At 41.8% G+C, this 27,611-nt stretch overlaps 1 protein-coding gene across 6 annotated transcripts in view; it reads left to right on the top strand.

Moving 5' to 3' along the window:
• PAG1 (phosphoprotein membrane anchor with glycosphingolipid microdomains 1) overlaps nucleotides 1–27,611 on the top strand; it is a 116,032-nt gene that overhangs the window by 6,236 nt on the left and 82,185 nt on the right. For 5 of the 6 annotated variants that reach the window (XM_051612549.1, XM_051612545.1, XM_051612548.1 and 2 more), the window contains exon 2: nucleotides 19,350–19,409. The gene's annotated coding sequence lies outside the window, so the exon portion shown is untranslated. Of the gene's footprint in view, nucleotides 1–19,349; nucleotides 19,410–20,883; nucleotides 20,901–27,611 lie in introns of those variants that run through there. The other variant, XM_051612552.1, reaches the window with a different exon arrangement.

The following is a 27,611-nucleotide window of genomic DNA, read 5'->3' as shown; positions in this document are numbered from 1 at the left end:
CATTGAGTGAGAACCCCAACAAATCATACAGCTATTTTAATGTGAGGTTTCGGATGTTACTCTTGTTTAATTGAAAGGTGAATGCTATAAAGGCTTTGTCAGCCTGCTGTTTCCAGATGACAGCACTATCTGTGGAGTACCTCTAAGTCCCAGAGTGCTGATCCCAGCTTTCAGCTTCAGGATTCATAGCTCAAACTCTTCCTATTTTACCTGGCAGATGTGTGATTTGTGTCTTCTAAAAAAGATACTGGTTTCAGTCAAATAAAATAAGAACAGTTTTCCAAAGTAGTAGTCAAGTTCTGCCTGATACTGGAGAAAAGGGGGCCTTCATTCCTCTTTCTATAAACCAAAAGATTAAGCTTGCTTATAAAGGATTAACAGAGCTCTCTTCTGTTAATTCGTAGTGGTGTAGTTGAAGTGCCTGATTCTACATCAGTGGAAAATCCATTATCAATCAATGCGAATTTTGCAGCTGAAGCCAAAGGGATTAGAGACTCGTTATTGGAAATGACTGAAGGAGGGAAAGACCTGGATATGCTTGTTGCCACGTGATCCACCACTGGGATGTGGCCACAAAAAATGGCAGAGGAAAATCTTTGGTTGAGCAGGCAGACTGTTCCCAGAGGTGTGTGAAAGGGTCACTGTCACCCTACAGGGCTGTAGAGAAACCTTAGCTGGGGTGCTGCTGGTAGCCCTTGCTACTCACGTCCAATCAAGATAATTTCAAAGTAGAAGAGGTACACAGAGAAATATGACCTGAAGTTCTCTTCTAGGGACTGCCATGATGGGGGAGAGTTAATCAAGAGGTCAGATGTGCAATAGGAGCAAGAGTGAGGAAGAGCAGTGGAAAAGGGATGCAGATTTGGGGGTGTGGGCAGCTGAGCAGGACTGTTGCCTACATCATGCTCTCTTACCTACTGCCACTCGGGGATCTTGGTTCAGGAGACTGAAGCATAAGGGAGATGAAGGAAGAAATTGCTGAAGAAATTGCATTGATTGCATGTAGAAGTTTCTTTAATAGTAGCTACTTTTCCATCTAGTAGAATGCATGGACCAACATTCAGACTGTTGGAGCCTGGAAACTGTAAGAAAACCTGTGGCTTCACACTGACTTTAGTAAGGAATATTCATCAAGCACACTCAGAAATATAATATTACTTTATTTTGAAATGCTGTCATATAGCTTAGTTTAAAAGTAGCTCTGATCCAGAGCCTGGGTCTCCGTGGCCTCTGCTGCAGTGTTTGGTAGGTGCTTTTCCAGGAATGGAAGCTAATATATCACAAAAAATCCTACTCAGAATAAAATTTACACTTTTAACAGTGATTTGGTAAAGGTAAATGTATTGTTTTGGTCTGTTATAATTGGCAAGGTTCTGTCATTTAATTTGACAATTACAAAGATTAAATTAATTTCATTTTCCTTTACTCTTATTAAATGCAAAATAATTGAGCGCACATGATGGAAGGTTGGGGCTCTCTTGTTTGTAGCTTCATCATTTATTAATCCCACACGTTAGATGAGAGGCTTTATAGATTTGCTTGCCTAAGGAAAAAGAAGAAATTATATAAAGGCTAAACTAGCTATTTGTATCTTTCTCACACTCTGAGGAACTGTCAAATATTGCCTTATTTTTTAGTACAGTTTGTAAGAAAGGAAACTGATTTTTCCCCCAGAGCAGTAAATTGTGACCTAATGCTTACGTAGTCTGAGTAAGCTCATATTTGGATAGGCAAGGTTGCTTCTGCAGTTCCTCCCTCTCACATTTCCTTATGTAGGAATATAACGTTGCTACTGAGCAAGCAAAATAAACTACAGCTGAGCACATTGTAAAAGGTGTGTTTTGGCACAATCTTAATTGTCCTGCTTATAGGAGGAAGCAGTTTGTGATATGTGCCTGCCTCTAATTTAGCATTTTCAGAAATAGTATTGGCCTAATTCAAGCAGTGGTGCAATTAACAGCTCAGTGGTGGCAGAAGTGCTCTTCCTTCTTACCTTTGTGTAGCTGGAGGGGATTTGAAAATTGGATATTTCTCTCCATCTCTGCAGCTCCGAGTAGCTCTGACACTGCCAGCCATGGATTAGTGAAATAAATTCCTCACGTTCGTAGTGAAGTGGAATGTATAAAGAGCATTTTCTTCTTTCCCCCCCCCCCCCTTTCTAATGTGTCCTTTGCTAGCTGGCACAGTGACCTCCATTTCATGGCTCTTATGATGTGACTTGTCACAGAGCTTTCCTGTGTGGATTAATTCATCACTTAAGGGAGTAGTAGCATGTGACATTATGCATGTGGATAGTTACCTGTAGACCACCTATAACTAATCTGTACTGCAAATATTTTTTTCTTTTTTTTTTTTTAATGTGATTGTCTTTCCTTTTTGTTTTATCTCTTAACTATGTCCTTGGAAGTCAAATGGGATGCATGCATGTAGTCACCTTCTAGTGTTGCCGTTGTAGCTGAATTTTGGAAAAATATTCCTGGCAATTCAGTGTGTGAAATTTGCTACTGCATTGGGAAATGGTTTTATGCTGGTTATGTAGAGGTATGGTACAGTGGTTCAGTTTTCCAGGGTATCTTGGTGGACAGTCTGTCAAATCTTTTAAATTGTTGTTCCATTCAATTATATTAATTAAAGAGAAAGCAAGAATTGCTATTAAATCTTCATGTTAAGAATGAAAAATAATTTCATACTCTTCATCTACATTTCAGTATAAATTACGTATTTGAATTTGCTTGAGTGAACCCTGAAGCCCTTAACTCAGCTATGACTCCATCTTTAGTTTTACCCAACAAATCCATCTAATTTCTGGAAAGCACATACACCAGGAATTAATTTGGGTTAACAGTCAGGTAAATGGTAGGGAATCTGTGTCTGGTTAATAGAGTGTGTCATGCTGTGGGGTCTGACCAGTTATGGTGAGCTGATGGTTGCTGGTTTCCAGGTGATTTCAATGATCGTCCGCTTTGGCAGTTTAGATTAAAAACTAGCCCTCAGAAAGTACTGGAGGAAAACTAGCTCAGAAGCAGAGGATTCATTTCCCACCAAAATGAGAGGTCATTATTATGAGGAAATTAGCTAAATTGTTTACTTGCAAAGCAGGCAAATAGCCAGTAATTCAGCATTTATGTGTTTCCCATGTATTCAGTACTCAGGCATAGTGTGAACTAACAGCATGCTGTGGTTGGTTCCCAGCAGGCACATCAACACCCATAGCTGGCCTAGAGAGGGAAGCCTGGTCTGTGAAACAAGTGATGGGACCCCCAGACTCCAGTGGGGTGGCCTTGACAGACCTGCCTGGCCATGTCCTGGTTTCCAGCACCTGCAGAGATGTTGGCGTGGTAGGGCAGGTATCATACCATGGAGCAGCAGGAGTCTTCTCTTAGGGGTTTTCTGGATACAGACAAGCTGTGGTTTTATCTCCAGCTGTGGCCCATGGAGCCTGGAGTGCTGGAGTCATGAGACATAGCTCCATGCAGAGTCAGGTAGCCCAAGGAGCTGGTTGTAGCTACCCCAGGAAACCAAAGCCCTGGAGGTTTGGCCCTCAGCATTTAGAGTCTGGGAACTGGGAAACCCGTGGCTGATTTTTGTCACTCTTTGCTTCTTCCAGCTGTGGGAATTACTGAAATGTTAGTTCTTGGACAGTGGTAAAATTAGCACGTATTGTCAGTTTTAATCAGGGGTAAATAATATTTTATTCAGGAAGTGCAGTAACCAAGAAAACTTGTTTGCTCTTGGTTTTCTGAGGTAGGCACAAGTTATACATTGCAAGACTGTAATTCCCTAGGAAGAGGAATTTCTAAGTCTTGGGAATTTCTGTGTTCCACCTTGTACAATGTGTGCCCTGCTCTACAGAGCAGTTGTATATTCTATATTAAGTATTAGCCTGTGTGACTGGTTACTCTGATGCTTCAAAAAAGCAGTATCTTTAAATAGAAAAGGCTTCTTTTCACTGGAGTCTACAGCAATTGAAAAAAAACCCCAAACTCTCAGGAATTTCTGTGCTTAACTGTCTGTCAGTAGGTAGTAATCAGTTTTCTGAAGTGTAACTCTGCAATGTTACTGTTCATCATTTAATAAAAATGGTGCTCCACGCAGTTCATCAGCAGCTGGTACTTGGAAAGATTGAATTCAGAAAAAAACAAGTGTGAAGATTGCTGTAGACAAATTACCAGGGCTGAGAGAGTTATACCTTTCAAACACCTAGCTGTGCCTGATTTTATTAACTCTCCAGTGCCTGTGGTGTGTATCAGCCTGCTTTTGTGCAGATGAGAGCAAACTCTTGCAAAAAAATAGTGCTGTAAAGTCTGTTGCATGCTGAAGAGTGAGGTTTTGGTGGCAGGGAGAAGCGCAGTGCTGCTTTCTCTTCCTGCAGCTGGTGTTTCTGTTCAGCAGTAGCAGAGTGTTGTGGCTGAAGGCATGTCCTGCAAACTTCAGCTTGCCTTTTCCTCACTCTCCTGTATGATCGTCTCCAGTGAATTTTTGTCCCTCAGCCCTGGCAGTGCTGGGTGCTTGATACAGAAAAGGACTAACTTCCAAAAGTATAATCTGGCAATTTGGTGAGTATTAAGCTTTAAATGAAGGGATGCGGATACAGTGTAGCTTGCAAAGTGGAGGATGTAGCCAACATGGGATTGAGGATCTGCAGCTATTTACATACTGGCAAGAGTCTGGCTTGTGGTGAGGCAGCTGTACCTGTGGCTGGCCCCAGCTGCTAAGTGCCGTGTCCAGGGGATGTCACCTGCTGCTGTTCTACAGAGAGCTGCTAGGAGTTATTCCACATCCAAAAATTGAACCTGTGAGTGGTAGGTACCAGGAGCAAGGGGAAGTGCGGAGTCCTGACCCTTGGGAGGAACAACTCCAGGCATTGATACATGCTGAGGACTGACAGGCTGGAAGGCAGCTTTGCAGGAAAGGACCTGGGGGTCCTGATGGTTACCAAGTTAAACATAAGCTTGCAGTGTGCCCTTGTGGCAAAGAAGGTGAATGGTGATCTGAGCTGTATTAAAATAAATATTGCCAGCAGGTGGAAGGAGGTGATCCTGCCCCTCTGGTCAGCAGTGGGGAGGCCACACCTGGAGTGCTGGGTCCAATTCTGGGATCCCCAGTACAGGAGAGACATAGACACACCAGAGGGAGTTCTGCAAAGGGTCGTGAGGATGATTAAAGGACTGGAGTACCTTCTGTATAAGGGGAGTCTGAGGAGTCTGGGACTGTTCAGCCTGGAGAAGGCTCAGGGAGAGTCTCATAAATGTATGTAAATACCTGAAGGGAGGGTGCAAAGAGGAAGGAGCCAGGCTCTTTGGATTGTTACCCAGTGACAAGACCAGAGGCAATGAGCAAAAACTGAAACATGAGAGGTTCCCTCTGAACATTGGGAAACACTTTTTCACTATGAGGGTGACCAAGCACGAGCATGGGTTGCCTAGAGAGGCGATGAAGTCTCCATCCTTGGAGATACCCAAGAGCTGTCTGGACATGGCCATGGGCAAGTGGCTGTAGGGCTGAGCAGGGGGCATGGCCTAGATGACCATGAGAGGTCACTTCCCACCTCAACCACTCTGTGATGGCACCAACTACACTCTAAAGCAGCTGTGCTGGATGAGTGATAGGACCACCTCTGTGCCATCTTCTTTCCAGACAGACAATTTTTAAGAGAGCCTGCTCTAAAATAACAGTTCTTTGGTTTGTTTTTAAAAATCTGAAAAATACTTTCCATCTCACTGAAAAAAGAATAGCAACATATTCTTGGTACCTTATGTCTGTTTCTCATTTCACTCCCACTTTTTCACTTTCTGTTTTTAAAATAGGAAATCACTTATATGTTCCCTGGATTGTACACTGGGGTTGCAGTTTCTGTCATTGTCTCTTGTCTCTGCAGAATATGTGCACAAGAGCAGGTATTTCAGCTCTGTTCTAACCAGGTATCTGGGGAAAAAAAAAAAAAAAAAAGGAAAAGATCTCATTCTTTACAGTGACTTGAGCCTGTAAGTGTTGTACAAATAACACTTAATGTGCTAGCATTTTGTCTTGATTTTTCTAAGTATTTAATTTCCTTTAAAGCCCAGTTCTTACTACCTCCATCTCCAAGCCAGTTTTAGCTAGCGTGATGTCCCATGTGCCTCCACATAATAACAGTCGAGGTGACTTTTATCAGCACCAGCCTACAGAGCGGGCTTTTGTTGGAAGCCATACTGGTACCGTGTGCAAGGGCAGCTTTCCTCATCCTGAAGAGTTAACAGCTGCCTGGAAACAGACCCCACCAAATGTGCTGCTTTTTGTGCATGTGGAAGCAGTGGAGCTGTTATCAGTGACCTTAGCTTTCTCATTTGGCTAGCAAGTTAATTTTATGTTAATTAGAAGCACGGCTTTAATATTTATCCGTAGTGCAGCAACAGTAGAGTTATTCTTTGTTGATGTACAGTTTGTTTTTATCCCCTGACCCTCTGTTTGCAAAATAAAGACTGAAGAGTTTTTCATATAAATTTAGTTCCTATTAATAATTTTTAAAATTCATAATGAGCCTGATCTTTGACATACTGGTGCTGCCTTCTCAGTGTAAATACTGTGGCTCCAGTGCAATCATTGGAGAGGCTTCCCAGGTCAGGGATAAAGTTTTTTGAGGTGGAAGAGGCACAGTCTTAACCTAAATTGTTTGATTTTCCCAAAGGAGAAGGAGAGTCCCCATTTTAGGAAAGGGTGAAATCCAAGCCTTTACACAGATCCTCCCCAGTTACAGACATGCAGGAGAGATTAGGTACTGTTTAAGGTTTGAGTATAGTTGCAGTATCAGAGGCTTCAAAAGAGAAACAGCTGCAGTGTGACAGAGTGGCTCAGATCTTAGTGAGCTGCAGAATGGGTGAAAATGTGTTCTTTTAAAATCTGACCTGGGAAGTAGACGTAGACTTAGGTAGAAACAAGTTTAACCAAGAGAGATATTCTTTCCTAGAAAAAAGAGATTTTTTTCTTTGGTTTTGGTACCTAAAATCTCCAGTGTGGGAAGAAAAATGCTTGGATTTCACAGGACATTTAAATTAAAAATATTTAGGAAGTTTCAGAAGCAAAACTCATTGTTAACCAAAAGGTTGTATAGCTTGATAGGCCCAATGGTACATGAACAATAGCTACTGAGAATATTCATGACTGAAAATGTAGGTTTCTTTTCACTTTGGAGTTTGCATGTTTGTACCCCATTGTAGGTTCAGAGGGATTATACATGCAGGCCTCTGGTGCAGAGAGGTTACAGCAGGGCTCAAGTGATACTTGGTAGTACATTTGCTCTTTATTATACTAGATGTATATTTCTTTTTAGTTTTGCCCATGCAAAAAATGCAACACTCCTAAAACTGAAAAGAAATATTCTGGTATTTCAGACTTTTTATTGCAGCAATGCTAGTATCTGTAGCGAATAAGAAAATTAATCAAGGTTTTTTTTCTGTTGTTTATTTTATGTACAACATAATGGCTAGAGAGCAGTCCTGAGAAAAAGGACTTGGATGTGTGGGGGTGGCAGTAGATGAGAAGTTCAACATTAGCTGCCAGTGTGCGTCGGAGTCCAGAGAGCCAAATACATCCTGGGCTGCATCAAAAGAAGTGTGGCCAGCAGGGCCAGGGAGGTGATTCTGCCCCTCTACTCTGCTCTGGTGAGACCCCACCTGGAATACTGTGTACAGTTCTGGTGCCCGCAGCACAGGAAAGACATAGAGCTGTTGGAGAGGGTCCAGAGAAAGGCCACCAAGCTGATCAAAGGAGCACCTCTGCTATGAAGACAGGCTGAGAGAGCTGAAAGGCTGTTCAGCCTGGGGAAGAGAGGGCTCCAGGGAGACCTTATAGCAGCCTTCCAGTGCCTGCAGGGGGCTACAGGAAAGCTGGGGAGGGGCTTTTCATCAGAGAGGGTGGTGAAAGGAGAAGGAGTAATGGTTTTAAACTGAAAGAGGGGACATTTAGGTTAGACATCAGGAGGAAATGCTTCACCATGAGGGTAGTAAGGCACAGGAATAGGTTGCCTAGGGAGGTTGTCGGTGCCCCCTCCTTGGAGGTGTTCAAGGCCAGGTTGGATGAGGCTTTGTGCAACCTCGTCTAGTGAGGTATCCCTGCTCATGGCAGGGAGGTTGGAACTTGATTTTTAAGGTCCCTTCCAACCTTGACCATTCTATTCTGTAAAATTAAACGCATCATAAACAGTCTATGTGTTCAGATATTTTAAACATATAAGCAAATGTAATCAGAAAACTGAAGACCTTTCATTTCTTCAGATAGCCTCAAAACTAAATACATTTAAAATAATCTTCTGCTATTCCATTGCAATAATTTTTTATTTGCCTTATGCTACATGTGTGGTCTGAGCTGTGAACTCAAGAATGACACTCCAGTTGCATTTAGGCAAATTTACCATTTGTAATACAAAGAATATGCACACCAAAACCTCTTAAGAGTTTCAGAAAAGGTCTGAATTGCGAGTGTACACGTCTGTCTTTTAACTTTTAGGACTTTTTAGACACTGAAGTATCTTTCAAATACCTGAACAACAACAGACCAACTGAAAACAGAAAAAAGTCAGGAGGGAGAAAATTTATATCCTCAGCCTTGGCATGGGAGTCTGCTTAAACACGTTGTAAAAGTCACATAAGGCATCTGTATGTAAGCAAGCAGAAGTGCTGGTCTACTGAAAGCACAAATGTTAGGAGTTACTCGGGCTACAGAGATACCCTCGAGCTTATGGGCATCTGCCCCTAAGGATTCCAACAAAAGACCCCAGCCAGACGGGGTTGAATCAAATGCAAACTGAGCCTGACGGTCTGAAAGGGACTTTGAAGAGAAAGAGTCTGCAACATGAAAGTAAATTAACTGTGTGCATATCTATCAAAAGGTGGATGGATAGCTGTAAGAGCACTGGTGGGCATGCAGGGTCATGAGGCAGGATATCAGGAAAATGAGAAGCTGTCTGGGTTGGTCATTACAGCGTAATTTAGGCAGTTGCTGCATTGGGTAATGAAGATGGGAAGGGGTTAGGCTGCTGAGGTGTCCCAACAGATGTGCTGAATGAAGCTGGAGAATGGGACATGGAGGTGCCATGGTGTGTTGTTCAGAGCATAGCCAGCCGTCTAAAGAGACTGCGTGCGCTGCTGACAGATTACAGCCCACCGTGCACGTGGATGCCACTGCTGTGATTTGAGAATCTGAGCACTGGATTTCTCTTACAGAAACCTGGCATTTTTGATGGAAAGAAAGTGCTGATTTTGAACAGGCTGGGAGTGTCAGACCTAGGGGTGTGTGAGCTCCTAGAGGCACAGTTTTGCTCTTCAGCCCTCTCCAGCTCCCTTCTATTGCCTTCTGCTGCTGCACTCCCAGCAGGGAGTGGGCACAGCAGTCCTGCCTTCAGTTCCTGCCCTCTGGCCTGCGAGCCTGCAACAAAGCTCTGCCATCTAAGCCCATCCTCCCTCAAAGCTATCTTGTTTTTGTTAAGATACTGCTCTTCAGCTTCTCTCTGATTTGTGAAAGTGGAGAAAAATCATGAGAAAAATGGGTGCTTGGCCTTTTGGATATTTCATGAGAAGGCTGTATAATTTATAAATTATTTATGACTTTGAAGCTACACACTTTCTCCCCAGGTTATATGTCTTGTATAACTGAACTGTATGATTTGCCTTAAATTGCCCATCTGCCGCCCATCGTGGATCTCCATACTGTGGTGCTTCTCCTCTTCTGCACAGCCCTCACTCCTGGATAAGAGATTTGCATAAAATGATTTCTTCATGTAAATGCAATTGGGCTGCGGCTCAGGCATCTTGTTATAACACATGTACCAATCCCCTTGAATTGGGCTAGTGTCTACCTCGGTAATTGAATCTATTTGTTGCTATAGTTTTGGGAATTAGCAAGGAGCAGGGTGCATGTCCTCAAGTGCTTTTACTGCAGCCTTTGTGATTCTACCTTATCCTAAGGCTTCTATGTAAAAAAACAACAGGCATGAGTTGGGATGCAGGTCGACAGTGCTGCAGCCCAGGGCAGGGCTGGGGCGAGAGCCAGGGGCTGAAGGGGACCCTCCAGGGACTCCCCAGTTATCCACAATAGCCCTGAGCCAGGCAGCCAGCCCCTGCAGGGACAGCCCGCCCAGGGCCCGCACGACCAGCGTAATTAAAATGGTGAGTAAGCCAGAGAGATAAGGAGCCCTGTGTTGGTCGGTGTCATTTAGGCTACAATGCAGGGCTGGCTGGGGGTCTGTGAGGTGCTGGAGTGTGTGAAGCCGCTGCCCAAGAGCAGAGCAGCCAGAGCATCTCAGACCTTTCCTGCACCATTTGCTCCCAGCAGTTTTATCTCTGCATTTGTTGGGTTTTTTTTGCCGTAATGTTACCAACCTTGTTGGCTGAACCTCTTCATTCATTCTCTCTTCCCTGGTTGCACGTTCTGAGCTCTGTTGGACTTATCTTTCTATTCTTGCAGCTCCTTTCCTAGCTGTCTTGTCCTGGCTTCCCCAGTCTTCTGGCACAGCCTTGTCTCCTCTTTACCTGAAGCATGAATAAATGAGATAATGAGACACAGGCCAGTTGTCCCTATTGCTTTTTGTATGTATGCATGTGTATGCCCTAACCCACTCCCTTGTCTCTTTCTGTCTTTTTCTACAGCAGTCTCTGGGGGATGGGATGATCTTCTGGTGTGTATTTAGCATGTTGACACTGCCACAGTATGAATAGCGTTGACTAATGATAGACATATTTTGAAGAACTAGAGCTGTATTGTAGTGTTCATTTGGGTGAGCAATGCCCAACAAATTACCACGTAGCCTAGCTTGTCACCACTGTCACTAATATGTTTTCCTGCATTCGGGTTGTCATTGCATAGTTTTATATTTTTGAAGTTGAAAAGGAGGATAAAATATAGTTGGTAAGGCTTCTAATAGTTATTTAATGGTTTTTGTACTGATGTTGAAGTGTTCTGAATGATGGCTTATTTAGGTAATTTAGGTAATGGTGATAGTATTTTGATCAGGTGTGTAGTAAAGGCAAAAGTTGGAGGACATTTTTTGAAGGCTTCTCCATCCTTCTGTAATTACCAGATAGATAATATGAACTTGCCAGATCCAACATTTTAATTATTACCTTCCAGCTTTTAGAAAGACAGAAATTATACACTAGCGGTGTCTGAAGGAGATTCTGCTTTGGTAGTGTAATAAAACATGCAATACTATGCTCTCTTGCCATTGCATAAACAAGCAGGAATATGTCTCTGGTCTTTCAATACAGAAAATAATTAAGATGAAGCTGAATTTACTTTAGGAGTACTCAAATAGCTGTTGGTGTCTTGAGAGTGCTGGGTTGTCCATGGTAGATGAACTGCTTTGCTGTTGTCTGACACTTTGTAGACGTGTCTCATGAATAATTTTCACATAAAAGGTAAATGTTCTTACTGTCCAGTTTTGCTCCTTTTAAATTGCTACATTTTTCAGCTTTGTCTGCAGATTTCCTGAAGCAAACTCTCTGTGCCTGAGATGCAGGGTATTTTCTTAGCAAGACGGCTTTTTTGAATTGTCTCTGAGCTGTGCTGCCTGATTAAAAGCAAGCCTGCTGAGATGGTAGCATGCAATGATCCTCTCGTGTGTGCTCTGTTCCACGGGCAGTTTAGTGCTGGTCAGTGCGGGGCCATTAGGAGGAAGGTAAAGAAAACTATGCTTGGGTAATACTCTTAAATACATCGCATACGCTCAGTGCCTTGCAGTTGGATCTAAACTAATGGGGAAGAGACTGCTTTGGCTGTTGTGCTGCTAGCCAATTTAGTTGTTGTATCTTGCTATATCTCACTTTTAATGGAACAATTTGCAGCTCAGTAATCCCTCTGCAAGGAAGAGAGTTCTTTCCAGTATTTTTTTTTTCTTATAAAATGCAGTCAGTATGGGAGATTACTACAGAGGAGCATGGAGACCTTTAGTCTTTCATACTTAATACCATTGCACTGGGACTGTATAGAAGCAGTCTGAGGTAGCAGATCAGATGGAGAAGGAAAAAAAAAAAAAGAGATAGAAACTGCAGCAACAATATTCCTGAACCTACAGGAAACCATGTAATCTTTAGTTAATATAAAATGCTCCCTAGCATTGCTAGAACTTTTGATATTTATTTCATTGTTTTAGAAGTCAGTGGTGCAGCCCCAAGGCAAGGAGTGGTGTGAGTTTACTGGGATATTGCTACAGAAAGCTCTGTGGAGATACAAGACAGTAACCTCACCTCATCTTTGGCTCAAGAGCTGTGAACCAGATCACACTTTGTTGGAGAGTACTCTGCAGGACATGGGAAAATTACAGGAGAAAGCTTTTGTAAACAATGTGTGTTCTGTACTGGTCAGTGCTAGGAGTAAGAGGTGAGGCTCAAGTTCTGCATTTCTTTCAAGATGCATGGAGTAAACTCATGATGGATACCTTCTTGTATCATATGTTCCAGTGTCTGTAACAGTTGGACTTCTCGAGCTAAGGTGAGGACCACTGAAAGAGTGGTCAGGCACTGAAACAGCCTGCCCAGGGAGGTAGCTGAGTCACCATCCTTGGAGGTATTGAAGAAACATGCAGATGTGGCACTTCAGGGCACGCTCTAGTGGTCAGGTTGTGGGGTTATTTGTGGGTGTTTTTTTGGTGGAGAGTGTGTGTGGTTGCTTGTGTTTGGTTGGTTGTTGGGGTTTTTCGTGCTGATGGTTGGAATCGGTGGTCTCACAGGTCCTTTCCAACCACATGTTTCTGTGATTCTGTGAAGTATTGCCTGAGGCTTTAAGGATGATTTGGACATAGAACTACCAATTCATGAGTAGGTGGAACATCAGGAAATCAGCTTTATGGTATTAGGTGACTGCTGCTTACTATTTTGGCTTTCCTACCTCTCCCCCAGCCCAGATCTTCTCCTGAACTTGCTCTAGCTGATTCTATGAAATTAGACGTTATTGGAACAACTGCATCAGGCAGTGGTGAAATCTCCCACACACTTTTTTCTAGTAGCTAAGAGGCTGCTGTTGACATGTAAGTCTATTGCTGGGTTGTTTTAAAAGCTACTTCCGTACTGGGTCATGGGAAAGGTTTTCAGTGCAGTATTTTACCCTGATGCATCTATAACTCTCGCAGCAGCCATCAGCAGTATCAGTTCTGCAGCTTTTTCAATAAAGTAATAAATCTCACAGTCATTTTCCCTAGGCTCTGCACTCCAGTTCCATGAATTAAAATGCAGAGAGAGAATACAGCATAAGGAGGGTGGTTGTGTACCTAGCAGTTACCATGGAAATAATTAAGGGCACACTTGGATTAGTGGACTCAGAAGGACTAGGATCTGAGTATACACTGTGTGAGACTGGGGCAGGTGTCCCCTCCCTTCTTGTCTCTCAACTTCCCTTGCAGTGTGGTTTCTGCAGGAACAGCATCTGGATGGTGGGCTACAAAGGGAGCACACCCCTCACTCCCCCTGCTTTGCTTGGCAGCCTCTGGAAACCTGGGGAGGGCTATAGTGACAGGAGTGCCTGAACATTTCTGGCAGGTTTCAGATCTTTGTTTACTTAGGCAGGTGTTTTCTCTTCCTCAGTCAGAAGCACCAAAAAGACTTGGCCACCCATCTCGTTTACCTCTCATGCAGTTAGCCAGATGAGTCCCTATCATGTCCAGCAGAAGCTGAGGGTCATTTATTCCACCCCCATGGTTGTATCTGGAGAGCACTGCTTGTGCTGGAGACAATGCAAGGATGGGACAAGTCAGCACCCTGCAGAGCTGTAGCTGACTCTTCACAGTTTCTGTGCAGATGCTGGATGTGAAGAGGTTATGGGGCAGGCCAGTCTGGTTTTCCACAGGGAGTAAGGACTCCCTATGGCAGACCCTTGAGCCACTGGCATGTTTAAAGAAGACAGTCTGAACAAAATCCACAGCTCATGTAAACTGGTATCCCATAATTAAGAGGCACAGAACCTTATCATTTTGTATTTTGAGAGAACTAACCTGTAGTATCGGTCCGTTATACTACTCTACTGCTTTGAGCTGCTGGAGGTAGCAGACCTGAGAAATGAGGTAAAGCAGAAGATACATTCTAGGCCAGTTGTCCCAAAAGTGTATACTTTACAGTGATTGCATATCTGCAGTCCTTCATGGACTTGGCTCTGGAGTGGAATATAATATATATTTTATCTTGTGTGTGGTTATGCCAAAAGAATCTCTTCTGACCTTCTGCTTTTGACTAGGCATGTTGACTTCTATCCTTCTACATTGCTTGACTTTTCCAAAGCCTCTTTTCCTCACTTTTACAGCTCCCGTAGGTGTATTTCACTCCACAGACACTCTTCCTATCTTAGCAATCTATTAGTGTTCTCTTTTTGTCCAAAAGGACTTATATTACTTTCGTGTCATTTGCTTCACTCCTTGTTGCCAGCCTCCCATTGAGCCTCCTTAACTCTGTGTCCCCCTGTCTCTGCCAAAGCAGTACTAGTCTCCCCTTGGACCAGCTGCATGTTGGGTGGGGCTCAGCTCACTCTGTTCTTGTCCGTGTAGCTCCTGATTTCACTCTCCTTTTTCACACATTCTTTTCTCCTTAGCTTTTCCCTAGATTGAGTGACTCTCTCACACTCCTTCCTCCCTACTCTCTCATCTCCATAATCCTCCTTTTCCCCCATCCAAATTTCCTTGCCTGTTCTTATCCATCATCTTCCCCACGTATCTCTCAGTCCCAGATTTCCCCACATTTCCTTACTCTTCTGTTTCCTTAATCTTGTCCCTGTTTTCACAAAGTTATGCCTTTCCTAATTCAGAAGGCAGTAAAAAGCATCTCTCTGACATAAAGCTTTTTCCTAGGTCTTGGCAAGTCCATGCTTCAAAGAGTAGAGTTACTTGAGCTTCTCGAAGAAAAAGGGTGTCAAGACCTTTTAACTTGGGTAGTGAAAAGTACTCTTCTTTCACTTTATTTTCAGAAATGTGCATTTTTTTAATGGAGGTACCCCAAAATATATGTAAATTGAGGCTGCATTTTTTAACAGTTGAAAAGGGTTCTGATAAAGGGGAAGTGCCAGACAGCTGTGCTAAGGCACTGGTGCCAGTCTCACGTCTTGTACTTACCCTCGGGGTAACGGTTTTCAAAGTTCTTTTTCTCAACATGTTGGCAAATATGTTGTCTTGGGAAGACCTAATATGATGCTACAGATTTTACAAGGCTCCCAGTAGAGTCAGTTGTCCAAGGAGAAGGAGATAAATGAGCAGTGAACTGCTACCTGCCTTGCTGGTTTGTAAGAGTTGAGGAGTGAGGATCCCACTTTCGAGCTGGGTGTTGTTTGAGTCCCTTGATGAGTCCCTTGACTCTGTGTGTTTGTTTGTATGTCCGTATATTTCCTAATCATTCTTGCTCCAAGACTAGTTCTATGTAAAATAAATGAAAAAGATACCTTACAAATTACAGGAGCCTATATCATCATAGGCTTCCCCTTTTGTAGAATGATCAGACTGGGATGCTGATATCCAGAAGACATTTGGCAATACTGCAGAAAATTTACAACTACTGAAGTAGATATTTGGATTTTTATTGGGTAAACTTGGAAAGCAGTTCCACCTTACATTGTACAAAGTCTGCCTGTCATATTGTGCTTTTTTCCAAATAATGAAAGGAAGACATGATCCCCAGTGAGTTAATAATTCTTTCGTGAAAGGAAAAATGAGCTGCATAAGATTTGCTTGTGACATTTGAAGTCTAAATCTGAGTTTGTCTGAGTAATTTATCGTTGAGTATTTGCAGGAGTGAGAGCAGGAGAATATGAGTGAGTGCATCTCAGTTATGTCTGAGTTTTCTGATAGATTAAGTGAATTTTTGGCTGAAGGTCTATCTGTGTGATCTCTTCTCCAGCAGATGGAAGATAGCATTAAGAGAAGTCATTTTATTATCAAAGCATGGGAATTACTCCATTGCAGTATCATCCTGAGACACCACTTTCTTTCAGAGTGACAGGTGATAGAGCTCATTTCCCCCTGCTTCACTGACCATGTGTACACCGGATTTTATTTGGCAATATTAAACCCATCCACCTTCTGTGTCTGTTACTGGAGTGAGGAAAGAAAGAAAAACACAGAGTATCTGTGTAGAGAACATAGCAAGTACAAAGGGACCAAAGGGAAAGGTTATGTGTATCAACTTCATTAATATTTCTTTTACAATCTGCTTGGATTCTTGGAGTTTCTATGAACTATTTTTTGAAACAAGTGAAAGCTGACTGCCTAACATTAATTAAAGTCTTACCTGAAGGTAGTTTCTTTCTTAAGCCCATGTGTTTGCAGTATCCCATTGAGCAACTTCACACTTCTGTCAGGACTTCTTTTTGAAATGTGGTGTTGCATGTGAACCTGCCATCAGCCCTGTGTCTAGACCTTCCTTTAATTTCTAGGAATAACAATCAGCTTATTCTTGTGAGTGTCAGGAGTTAAATAATAGAGCCAGCATCAGCCTTCCGTGAATTGCCTATGGCTTTGGCACGTTACCTCTGCGTATCCATCAGAAGGCAGCTCTAATTGTCTGTCCTTGCTTGGAGGGAGGATGAAAAAGGACTGTGCAACCTTGGGATTTGTGGTTCAGTAGTATTTCCTCTGGTACCTGGGGAAATGTGTGCCGAGGAAGACAGTCTCTACCCTTTTCTACACTGCAGTGTCATGTGGAGAGTCTCACTTTTCATCCATATGGGTTGTTATGTATGAACTGGCCCCTTTTACCACATAAATACTGAAGTATCATCTGTGACATTAACTGATGTTTTTCAAGCAGTCAGTGCTTTGTTCCTCAGAAACCTGCAGCAGATCAGGAGGAGTCAGGTTTTGGGTGAGGTTTCAGAAGTGAGACGAAGAATTATTTCCTGTGGAGCTTCCCTGTGAAGTTCACAGGTACATCTTTCTATCCATCTGATCACTACCTTCTTCATTTAACTTCTTGCTCGATCCAGGTTTTCAGCATGCAGTTGTTAGTCATAGCTCATGTAATATCTTCAGGAAATGCCATTTCAGTAATCTCACTGTTGGTCCTTCACTGCCTTTCAATGCTTGCACTGTAAACATCTGAGGTTCGAAATGTCAAACCTCAAGATCCTCTTTCAAAGTTAGGACAGCAGCTGGGTTACTCTACAAGCTTTGATTAAAATGAACATGTCTATGGCTTCTCAAATATTTTCTTTGTTTTATTTAATATTTATTAAAGTTTCCTGCCTTAAGTAACTTTTGTAAACTTAGTTTTATCTTAATACCCTAACATGGCTTTGTGCAATTGGCGTGTGATTAAAACATTTAATGGAGTTTCAATCTTGAATGAGATTCCTTTGGCTCTCTTTCTGTTGTTTTTTCTCTTTGCTGTTCATGTTGGCCACCTGAGATGCTTTCTGATTTTTTTGGCATAACTTTCATTTTGATTCCATAGTTGATAGCAATATTTATTTTATCCAATAACCTGATAAATTGTTACAGCAAGACTGCAGCAGCAGTCAAAGCACTGATGGTTTCTAATGGTGCACTTTACCTCTCCTCTATTATCACTGCCCATTTCATTATTTGCAAGTTGATTACAGCTGTGTTTCTCAGGGGTTATGAAATATTCAGCAGCCCGGACAAGCTGGGGGAGAATTGCAGTCTTTGCAGCTGAACACCTGCCCTCGAAGGCAAAGAGGAACCAAAATAATTGTCATGTTTAAAACTGATGGGGCAATTCCTTCCTTGCTTTAGCTTTCCTGTAATGCTGATTGGAGGTACATGCTAATTAAAAGCTGCCACTTTGGATGGGGGGAAGAATAAGAGTAGATCTACAAGTACTGCATTTCTGCCATACTTGCCTGGATACAGCAAAGAAGGAAAAACATGCTGGTATAATTGGTTGCCTGTGTGTCAGTGTGAGGCAGTTGGCATTCTGGGTGGAGTTGGGGAAAAAAGCTCTCTGTTATGGGCAAAAATTAACACTACTGGTTATGTTCTCACACTTTGTCTCTCTGGAGGACAAGCCAGCAGTGATTGACTGAAATGTGCAATATTTTAGCAAGTAGGAAACAGATAAGATTTTTATAAACAGGATACTTCATTAAAGTAAAGAAACAATTACTTTGACCTTGACACTGAATGAGTAAGGCCAGCATTGTGATAATTGAGAATGTAGCTAAGCAACAGTTCTCCGGGAGCTTGCACTGCTTTATTTTTAGTAGACTACACCAGTAAGGGGAGGGGTGGGGGGCTGAATGAGCAAGGCAACTGGTTAATGCTTACAAAAAATAAATTATTGGTGTCTTTGTGTGAAAAGTTTGAGTTGTAATATGTGCTTGTACTGATTTTAATTTGGGTTTATGTCAAAGGAGAATAATTGAATCAGTGTATCCTTCTGTGGTCTGAACAAGCAGATAGGCTGAAAGTAGCTCTGATTTCTTAAGCTGCTTTAGAGATTTGAGTCTCTTCTGAAAATTAATGGTGTAGAAGAAAAGGCATCTTCTTTCAGAAATAGTCTATTTCATATCTGTTTCTACTTACTTTGTTGTTAATTGCATTTCCTAATCTCACTGGTTAGCACTGTACAATATAATTTATTTATTGCTCTAAGTTTGGTTTAACTGGTCTTACAATTCTATAGCAAGCTAGTTCCCTACAAAGTTAAGACCCTTTAAATCTGAAATAAACATCCAGGGAAAGGAAGGTACCTCCTCTACATGAGTCAGTTTACAAACCAAGTGAGTTTAATTTTTCAAGTAGGCAGTGGAAAGAAATCAGTTTGAGAAGTTCGACATTTTTACTATGCAGGCCTTGCAGGGTTGATTGCAACCACATGGCCACTCTTATCCCATAACTGAAAGAACATGTTGCAAGGCTGGTGCTAATGGCAAGTTGGCAGCCTCTTTATCTCTCTCTATTCCTAGTAAATCTCTCATCACTGACTTGGATGCTCTTTCCTTAAATACTAAACCAATACCATTACTAAGTAACAATAAATTTCTGCTCATAAAACCCAAGCATTTGCAGAAATCTCTCTGAAGATACTGTCAATGCACGAGTGTAAACTATCCTAAATTTTCATACAGGAGCCTTTACTTTTTATTTGGTCTTTGAGATTCGTTATTATTGGCATAGGTGAGAGATTAAAAATGTCCTAATTCATGGCCTAAATTCTTTATCAGATTTTTGAAAGTCAGAAGATAGTAAACAGACAAAAATAACAAAAAGGATTGAAAAACTTAGTTACTCTTGAATATTTTAAATATGGGAAGGAAACATTTTCTGAAGTACTTTTCTCAGGATGTTATTTTAAATTTGAAGAAATAGAGGATAATGTCAACTATATTCTTGTGATGTGGCATAATTGATTTCAGAATTGTGAATTTTTCTTTTTATTTTTTCCTAGGAGGAACCGTTTGTCAATACTGTATACCACTTGAACGTCAAGCTCCATAAGGACTCCATGGTAATTATTTATGCAACTACTTTATGTTTCCTGTGGTGATCAGCTTGGCTTTACTTCAGTTTTCTGAAGACCCCTGTAATTTATGAAGGTACCAGTGCTAAGCAATTAAACTGGGTTGCAGGAACATTGCAAGTAGCTTTTCCTGAAGGTGTTGCTCACAGCTTCATGATGTGCTGTATGAGATTGCCAGTGTGTGTAAAAAGTAAAGACTTGCTATATTTTGAAAATGCAATTGTTTTCATGTCTTAAAAAGCAGCAGTTCCAGTCCCAGCTGAAAGATAAAATCAGACAGATAAGGGTTTGCATACGGTCATTCAGAAAGTCTTTCCTTACTCCTCAACATCCCAGACTTCTAGCTGTTCGTCTTACTGCAGCTGTGTGAGTGGCACCATGTGCTCTGCAGAACTAGGACAAGCTTTCCTGCCCCAGGTGATGGGATTTTTGGTTGGTGGATGAGTTTTGGTGTAGCAGAGTGGTGACTGTCTCATTGGAAATCATCGTCTTTGGTCACTTTGCCAAGTTCTTAAAAGCTGTTTCTGCTGTCGTGTTTGCTGCAGATCTATACATCACATTTGCTCATTTCAAAGCCTGTTTTGAAAGCATAGCTAATGAGGACTCCATGGGTATGGATAGAAACTAAAAAACAAAATAAGACAGCTGGGGGTTCATATTTCTTATTCAAGTTACAAAGCTATCCCACAGCGGAGGGTACAGAAAAGAATCCTGTGGTTAGGAAGTTAGTCTGGGTGTGCAGTCTGCGAAGCGTATCTGGTAGCTTAGCATGGAAACCCAGGAGATCCAGTTGTCAGTATGTAGGCTGGTGTTGCTTGCATTCATTTCCTGAAGGTCTGATGAGGTTTGATGAACATCAAATTTATATTGGGTTGCCACTTGAATAATTAACATCTCTGAATAGCTGACAGATGGCGAACTTTCAAACACTGCAGTTACTTTTTTATTCCAAGTATCTTGGCCCCTGCTGGGGGGCCTGAAGGAAAGTTGGTTTGCTCAGGCTTAACTTTTCCTTTGCAGGAATGGAGAGTGCATCTCTGGTAACATACTCGGTTACCACAACTTACCTGACCAGGTGCTTCCTGAGCTAAAGTGACTGGTTGTACAAGTTTGTGTGGATATACTGCAGATCTCTCCCAGACTCTTTGTTTTCTGTACGTAGTACAGAGATGCTTCAATGAACTTCTCACGGGCTGAAAATTTGGGATTAATAAAACTGACATATGATTCAAAGAAACGTGGCTTCTTGGTAGTTTTTGTCTTTAAAATTAACACAGAAATCCAGGAACTTGACCAGACACCTTAGAGTTCAAATGAATGTAAAATCAATTTAATACCACTCATGGTGGAGTCTTACCTTGTGAAAACCAGAGTGCTGTGATAGTTGTCTTTAAGTCTTTCAAAGATGAAGTGTTTTTGTTCTCAACGCTCATTCTCTGCAGAAGATATTCGGATCTGGACATCTAACACCTCTGAAAGGTGAGGGAGGTTTGTCTCTCTTCCCTGTCAACTAGCTCATAATTTTGCAAATTCTGTTTCCAGTAAAAATATGTTGGTGACTCTGATGCATGTCTAAAGGAGCTGGATAACCTGAACTCTTGCACAGGAAATTAGAAGTTGTGAGTGGGTTATCATGCCATATAATTGTCCATCAACATTAGACACAGTGTCATCTGAGCACAGCTGTAGGTACAACAGATCATCCTTCCAGTTAAAAAAAAGTTGGGAATCTTAGAGCTGGGAAAAGAAGATTGTTTTATCGAGGTTCTACGGTCTTCTAAAAATCTTGATGTACTTCTCTGATCCTATTCATAGTAGAATGCAGAATCAGCTGTTTGGAGTTGAGTGAGGTTGGAAGGTGGGGACAGGATCCTTTCAAGCAGCTGTGTTGGTGGAGGAGTAGTGTCAAACTTTAGCCTAGCAGTGTGGGGTTTTTTTTGACTGTGTAAAAAACAACCCCTCCATGGTATGGTACGGCTTAGAGAGTGACCGAAAGAAGTACCTTAAGATAGAGGTGGGGAAGCCAAGTGTGGCCAGTGGTAAAGGAGGTGGGTAAACTGAGGACTTCTTTCAGCCAGTTTGGCTGCTGAGGGTCTCAGTGTGGAACCACATCTCAAGACACTGCATGCGCAAGTGGGTCTGGGTATTTCATATGGCTCTGCCATGTTGAGGTTGAGAGGTTACAGCCAGTGTCAGTTTTAGGAAGCATAGTTACTAATTAAAATGGCATAAAAAGCAAAAGAAAGTGTGAGTCAAGTGTCCAAGGTCAAGTGCTCCTGTCACCTGAGGGCTGGCAGAAATACATGTTTGTGTAGTCATTTTCCTAGAAGTGGAGGAATGGTGGTTTCCTGTGATAGGTGTTGTGTGGTGAGGGACCTGTGAGGCTTGAAGAGCAGGACAGGGCTCACTTGGGTAGGTCTCTATAGCAGAAGAGCTAAGGTAGTTTCAGATCCTCCTCTGCAAACCTGCATCTTGCAAAGGGCATATAGGCCTGCTTTGACGTGTGGTGGCCACTGCTGGGCTTTGCAGTGGTCTGCCGTGTTCCCTTTGTCTCTGCTCTGGATTTTCTGGCCTGATATTGGCATGGTGGAAGCATGAGGTGAATGGCTGAAGGAAAATGTATAAGTTGGTGAGCCAGGTGCTGGTAGGAGAGGGCTTGGTGACATCTGAGCTCTCATGAGCACTGGTGGAGCACCATCAGGAGCCTATCCATGCTGGCTGCCAGAAAGGCCCAGGAAAGGATGAGGAGGCACATCTCTCATAGTGGCTTCAGTGCCACTAAGCTTTGGTGCTTAAAATTGACAGCTTGCCTGTGTTGGAAGTCGCTCAGGAATAGCTGCTCTGCTTTCAATTTCCATCCTGCCTGTGAACATGTGAACAGTTCACTTCTGTGCCCAGGGGTTGGGGTTTGTATATTTTCATCATAAACAGAAAAACATACAAGCTTTAGCCTGAGCTTTCTTTGTTTTGCTTGTAGAGGTTTTGAGGGTTTGTTTGTTTGTGGTTTTTTTGTTGGGTGGGTTTTTTGGTTTTTTTTGGGGTTTTTTTTTTGTTCATTTATTTTTTTGGAGAGCTCCATCTCCTTGTCTTTAGCGTTTCACTTTCTTTGAGTTGGTAAAAGCATTTTCTACCTGTTGATGCTAATGGGCTCCACCACGTTGGCTAGCGTGACCCTCAAGACGTCTCATCTCTGCTGCTGTCAGTGGTAGCTTCTGCATGTCTGCAGGTTTCTTTCCTCCAGACATCATGTTTTCCCTCTGCTGTCTTGAGATTGCTCTTCCAGATGGCTTGTCCTCCTGCAGGAGTAAGCACCCCCAGGCAAGGGCACTCAGCTTCAGCTCCTCAATCTGAAAGGGTCATAAATGCATTAAATTTGTGCTTTTCATTATGCTGAATGTAACAGGAGGAGCTGCCTTGTCAGCATGTTCCTGAGGGGGGATCTGCACTAAAAGGTCTGTGTAACAGCAGGGGGGCAGAAAAAAACCCCTTTGAGAGCAGTGTCCTGGGCTGGATGTTGGGGACTTGAGGTCAGTGATCTCAGAGGTCATTCTCGGGTCTGGCTACAGCTTAGTGTCTTGCCTTTACCTCTTCATTTTCTTCCTCCTCTGCTGTTTGTGTGGCTGTGCTGCAGCGTGGATGACCGTGGCTGTTGCGAGGGCTGCTGGCAGCAAGTACTGGCAGCTTGGCCCCACTTCCAGCCATCTTCTTGTGGGGTTCCAGTGTGGCGCTGATATTTGCAAGGAACATGGGGAGGTGTCATTTTTGAAAAGGTGAGGATCCATGAGACTTTGGCCTTGGTGAGTGGGGAAATGGGGTGACATGCCGTCAGCAGGGGCTCATGACAGGAGTTAAGGTTGTTTTGTCCAGACTTGTCCTGCAGAAGTGGAGCAATTCTAATACTCCTGTGGCAGGTTTGCATCTGCAGGGCTACAGTGGTGAGTGTCTGAGCCATGAACTGGGCTGACTACAAAAATAGGCTTACAGTGCAGGAGTGACTAAGGCGATTACGGAGCTGCATGAATGATTAATTTACCCTGCTTTTGTTTCACTTTTGATCCCAGACCCTCTGCAAAAAAAAAATAATAACAGTTTTACTATGCAGACCTGTACCAAAACTACTCCAAGAGGAACAGAGTAAAAAATCAATTGCTACCATGTTTCTGTAACATGAATTTTTGAAATTTGTAGAGAGGTAGTTGCCAAATTCTTTGCAGTGAGAATATCTGGTCACATTTTAGGAGGATAGTTTTACTGTTGTTCAAATAGGATACAGAGTGGCATAATGGTAGTGCTTGCTTAATAACCCTCCTTTAAACTCAGTTTAGAGAGAATTTGTTTTGTTATCAAAATTGCTCCACATATTTGAGGCAGACTTCAGCTGAACAACAGCCTAACACATGCTAGACACATATTGATTTTTTTGTCTTAGCCCAATGTTTCCCCTGGGCATCATATTATTTATTCATAAAGCAGAAATTATGTCTGACAGGCAGTTAGAGGGGTGTAGAGCTGTAGTCCAGAAACAATGTGAAAAGCTTTGCAAGGACCCCAAGAAATCAATGTGCTGATGCTAAAGAGCAGGCTTTTAATTCTGTGCACACCTTCTTGCAATCATTCAGTGTGGAAAAGGAAATTTAAATAACAAATAGTTACTATTAAAATTGCAGGTTGAAATTTTCATTCATCTTCACTCCAATTATCCGATCCAAGGTGGGAGTAGGCATAGAAGGCAGCTAGCCCAGGCCAGACACGTCTCAGCCATAAAGCAGGCTTGCTGCTCTAGCCCTAATTTGCACATTTGTATGTAGATTCCTATTGGAAGTAAGATATTTTTATCAATAATGACTTAAAACCCAAACATCGTTGTGAGAGCCAGATATTCCTGAAATGTGCATGATTCATAACCACTTACTCTAATTGAGTGTTAGATGGGTGTCTGTACGGTAGGTTAAGGTAATAAATAGCTGGTATTTTTAGAATGTCTGTTGAAATATTTTGATAAGCTAGTCATTGTGATAGACCTGTTTGAAAAAAAAATGAGGCAAAAAGAGATTTGTTCTGATTTTGTTCATTCAAAACCAGATCACAGCATACTATCAAGCAGTATTTGCTGGTGGAAGATATATTTTATTTCCTAAAATATTTTGTCTACTGAAAAAGAAAATTAGAACTCACAAATAATGTTAGGGAAATTTTTATCTGACCTTACACTTCTCTCAGTGAGATAAATAACCTCAATTATTGCAGTATTGTATTTTACATGAGATAGACATCTGAATATCTTGTTGAATCAGGCCACTGTGGAATTTTTTCCTTGCTATTTAAAACACAGGTAACGCAGTTGAAAAAATAGCACATCATCATGTAATTAAATATTATTAAATATTTCATCTTAATGTATGAATACAAGGGAGGTGAACTAAATCTGTACTGGCATTTCTTGACTTTCTAGTACTTGACTTGTTCTTTGACATATGAGGTTGGGAATTTCAAAATTTGCCTTGCATATTGGGGGGGGGGGGTGTAAGAAAATAATTACTTTCTCCTCCTTAGACATGGAAGTTACTGTTTTTCTCTTTGTTAAGAAGAAGGCCATGTTATTTACAGTGAAACCAAGGCACACATTATCCTCATGAAGCTAAGAAGTTAACACAAATTCCTTAAACTGGCCTGCAGAACACCTTATCATTGTTTTCCCCAGGGAAGGCTTTGACCTCTTCCATCACAAAACATCACAATAAATGCAGTTTTAAGTCACTCAACTGGGACAGCATAATCCTTCTATCCAGAATAAGTAAGAATGCTTGAAGCATGCAGACATATTTTTTTTTCAGAAGGAAGTGGTATGTCTTTAAAAAGAAGGGAAAAATGGAATACTTTATTGGTGTATTCTAGGAAATCAAATGTGAACTTTCAGATTTAGTGTTCTGACATATGAAGGTGGCATTTGGGAAGCACTGCATTTTTTTCACATGCCTGTCTCTCATGGATTTGAGAATCTAATTTCATTGGACTCAATCTGAGGAAAGTGTTGCAAAAATGACATTTTTGTGGCCTGTGGTACATGTTGCACATTTTTTTATGGTTGCTACCTGATGCGAAAATGAAGTAATGAAAATATTTCATTTCTCAAAAATGGATCCTTTTTGATTTGTTCTCACCAGTACTTCTGAATGCTTCTGTTAACTTGCAAGAGTTACCATGTCTTTACAAGTAGGTTTTTAATAACAAATTTAATGCATAGTGTTAAGGATGTCTGAATGTTAAATAGTGACTTTAAATGTCACTTTTCCAAACTGTTAAACTATGGCTGTAATAATAATTATTTTAATCTATTTAGATAGCTGCTAGCCAGCCAGTTAATGAGATTTGTTCATCCAAAGCTCAACTCAATCTCTCTGCCTCTCTGAACTCTATTTTCTTAATTTAGTTCTGTCATTACTGTTGTCAGGAACATAACTCTTGGCTTTTGACAGCAGAAGAATACCCAACCCTAGATAAAGCACTAAAACATGAATACATAGATTTTCTGCTTCACCAGCCTGGAGTGCTCTTCAGGACAGTGGGGCAGAGGCTGTCTGCACCAGAGCTGGACACCCAAGGTCTCCCTCCAGCCAGGGGAAGCTGGGCCTCAGTGTGCTCCTCCATCCTACGGCTGTTTGGAAATATGATTTGCAAACTATTATATTACCTACTGGCTTTCCTTTGAGTGTTGATCCTTATTAGCTTTTAAAGGACATAGTGAAGAGCACGAGGCAAAAAATGGAAAAGTAAGTTGTATTTTTAATAGGCATTTAATTGTTAAGGTTTATCTGAATACAGTACAGCAAAAAGAGTTTCTTTAATTTTGTCATGGTGTTGTGTTCCTAAAACTGCTTTCTTTGATGCTTTGCTGAACTACTGATGAAAAGTAGTTGATTTAGAAACCACTCTTAAAAAGGTCACGTATGGGAAGATTGTCTGCTGCTTTTTTCTGGTTTTACCTTTTTTTTTTTTTTTCCTCTAAACAATAATTTATATGATGTCAACGTGTCTTTGGTGAAGTACCTTACCTCACCAGAGAAACAGGTATTTTCTGGAGCTTAGGAAGAGGCTGGCAGATACTAGTCCACCTCAAGGGTTAGTTGGATAGAAGGCAGCACTGCTGTTGAAACTGTCATCCGCTGAAGGGCAAGTGTGTTTTAAGACCAAGGTTTGTTGCTGAGTTCAGATGAACCCTAGATGCCCTGCTCTCTTCATTTTGTAAAATAACTGAGGTAACAAGGCGACAGAAAAATAGTATCTGAAATATTTTCTAAGAGAATTAAATAGCAGGTAGATCAATTTATGAAAGACCAAATTAATTGTGGAACACAGTAATTTCCAACTGTTGCATACAGATGTCTTAGGAGTCGTTAGAAGATAATAACTCTTTCAACAATCAGCTTGGCTAATGATGTCCTGGGCTTAAAAAATTAACTGTGAAGGATGTTGAATAAGTCATACTTCTTCCACCAGAGATGTCTGTAGACTAAGAGCCAGCCCTAGGGATGCTTGCAGTCATGGAGCACTGTCAGGCATGGTCCACATGTAGCTTGTATAGCTTTTACCTTGTTCAAACCTGCTGTTAAAAGAAAATTTGTTTTCTTGTGAGCATTTATGTAATATTGGTGTCTCTCTCTTATCATGGTAGTAAGAAGCAGCCTGATTTCCTATCCAGAGGGCTTCTGGCTCGTCTGCCCACACATCTCCAGTTCACATGCGGTATCACCTTCATCATTGACTTGCCATATATCCAAACCAGCATCTGTGGGCTTTATTTGTTGCTACTGCTGAAGTTCAGGATGAGCTGTAGTGTAGGCAGACATCAACACACTTAACCTCATTGTCTCCTTTTAAATCCCTTCTTAAAATCTCCTCTGCCTTAATCCCTGGGGGGAAGAAAAAAAAAAAGTAGATTAGCAATGTGTTCCAGCCACTGCCAGACTGATGCTGTCTCTTTGTTTCCTCCTGCTTCCTTGTCAACCATCCATATCCACTTACTGCCTTTTTTTTAATGTCTAAATGTGACTCTCAGAGGCAAGAATAATTTCTTTTTTCTCTGAGCGCAGCCTCTGGTGCACCTGCAGAGAGTCTGGTGCCTGGGTCTCCTAGATGCTACCATAATGCAAGGAAGGGAAAATGACTGTGATGGGTCAGTGCTTCACAACT

Source organism: Apus apus, chromosome 2 (assembly GCF_020740795.1).
Source record: "Apus apus isolate bApuApu2 chromosome 2, bApuApu2.pri.cur, whole genome shotgun sequence".
NCBI classification, from domain to species: domain Eukaryota; kingdom Metazoa; phylum Chordata; class Aves; order Apodiformes; family Apodidae; genus Apus; species Apus apus.
This window is presented reverse-complemented; position numbering and strand designations above follow the sequence as displayed.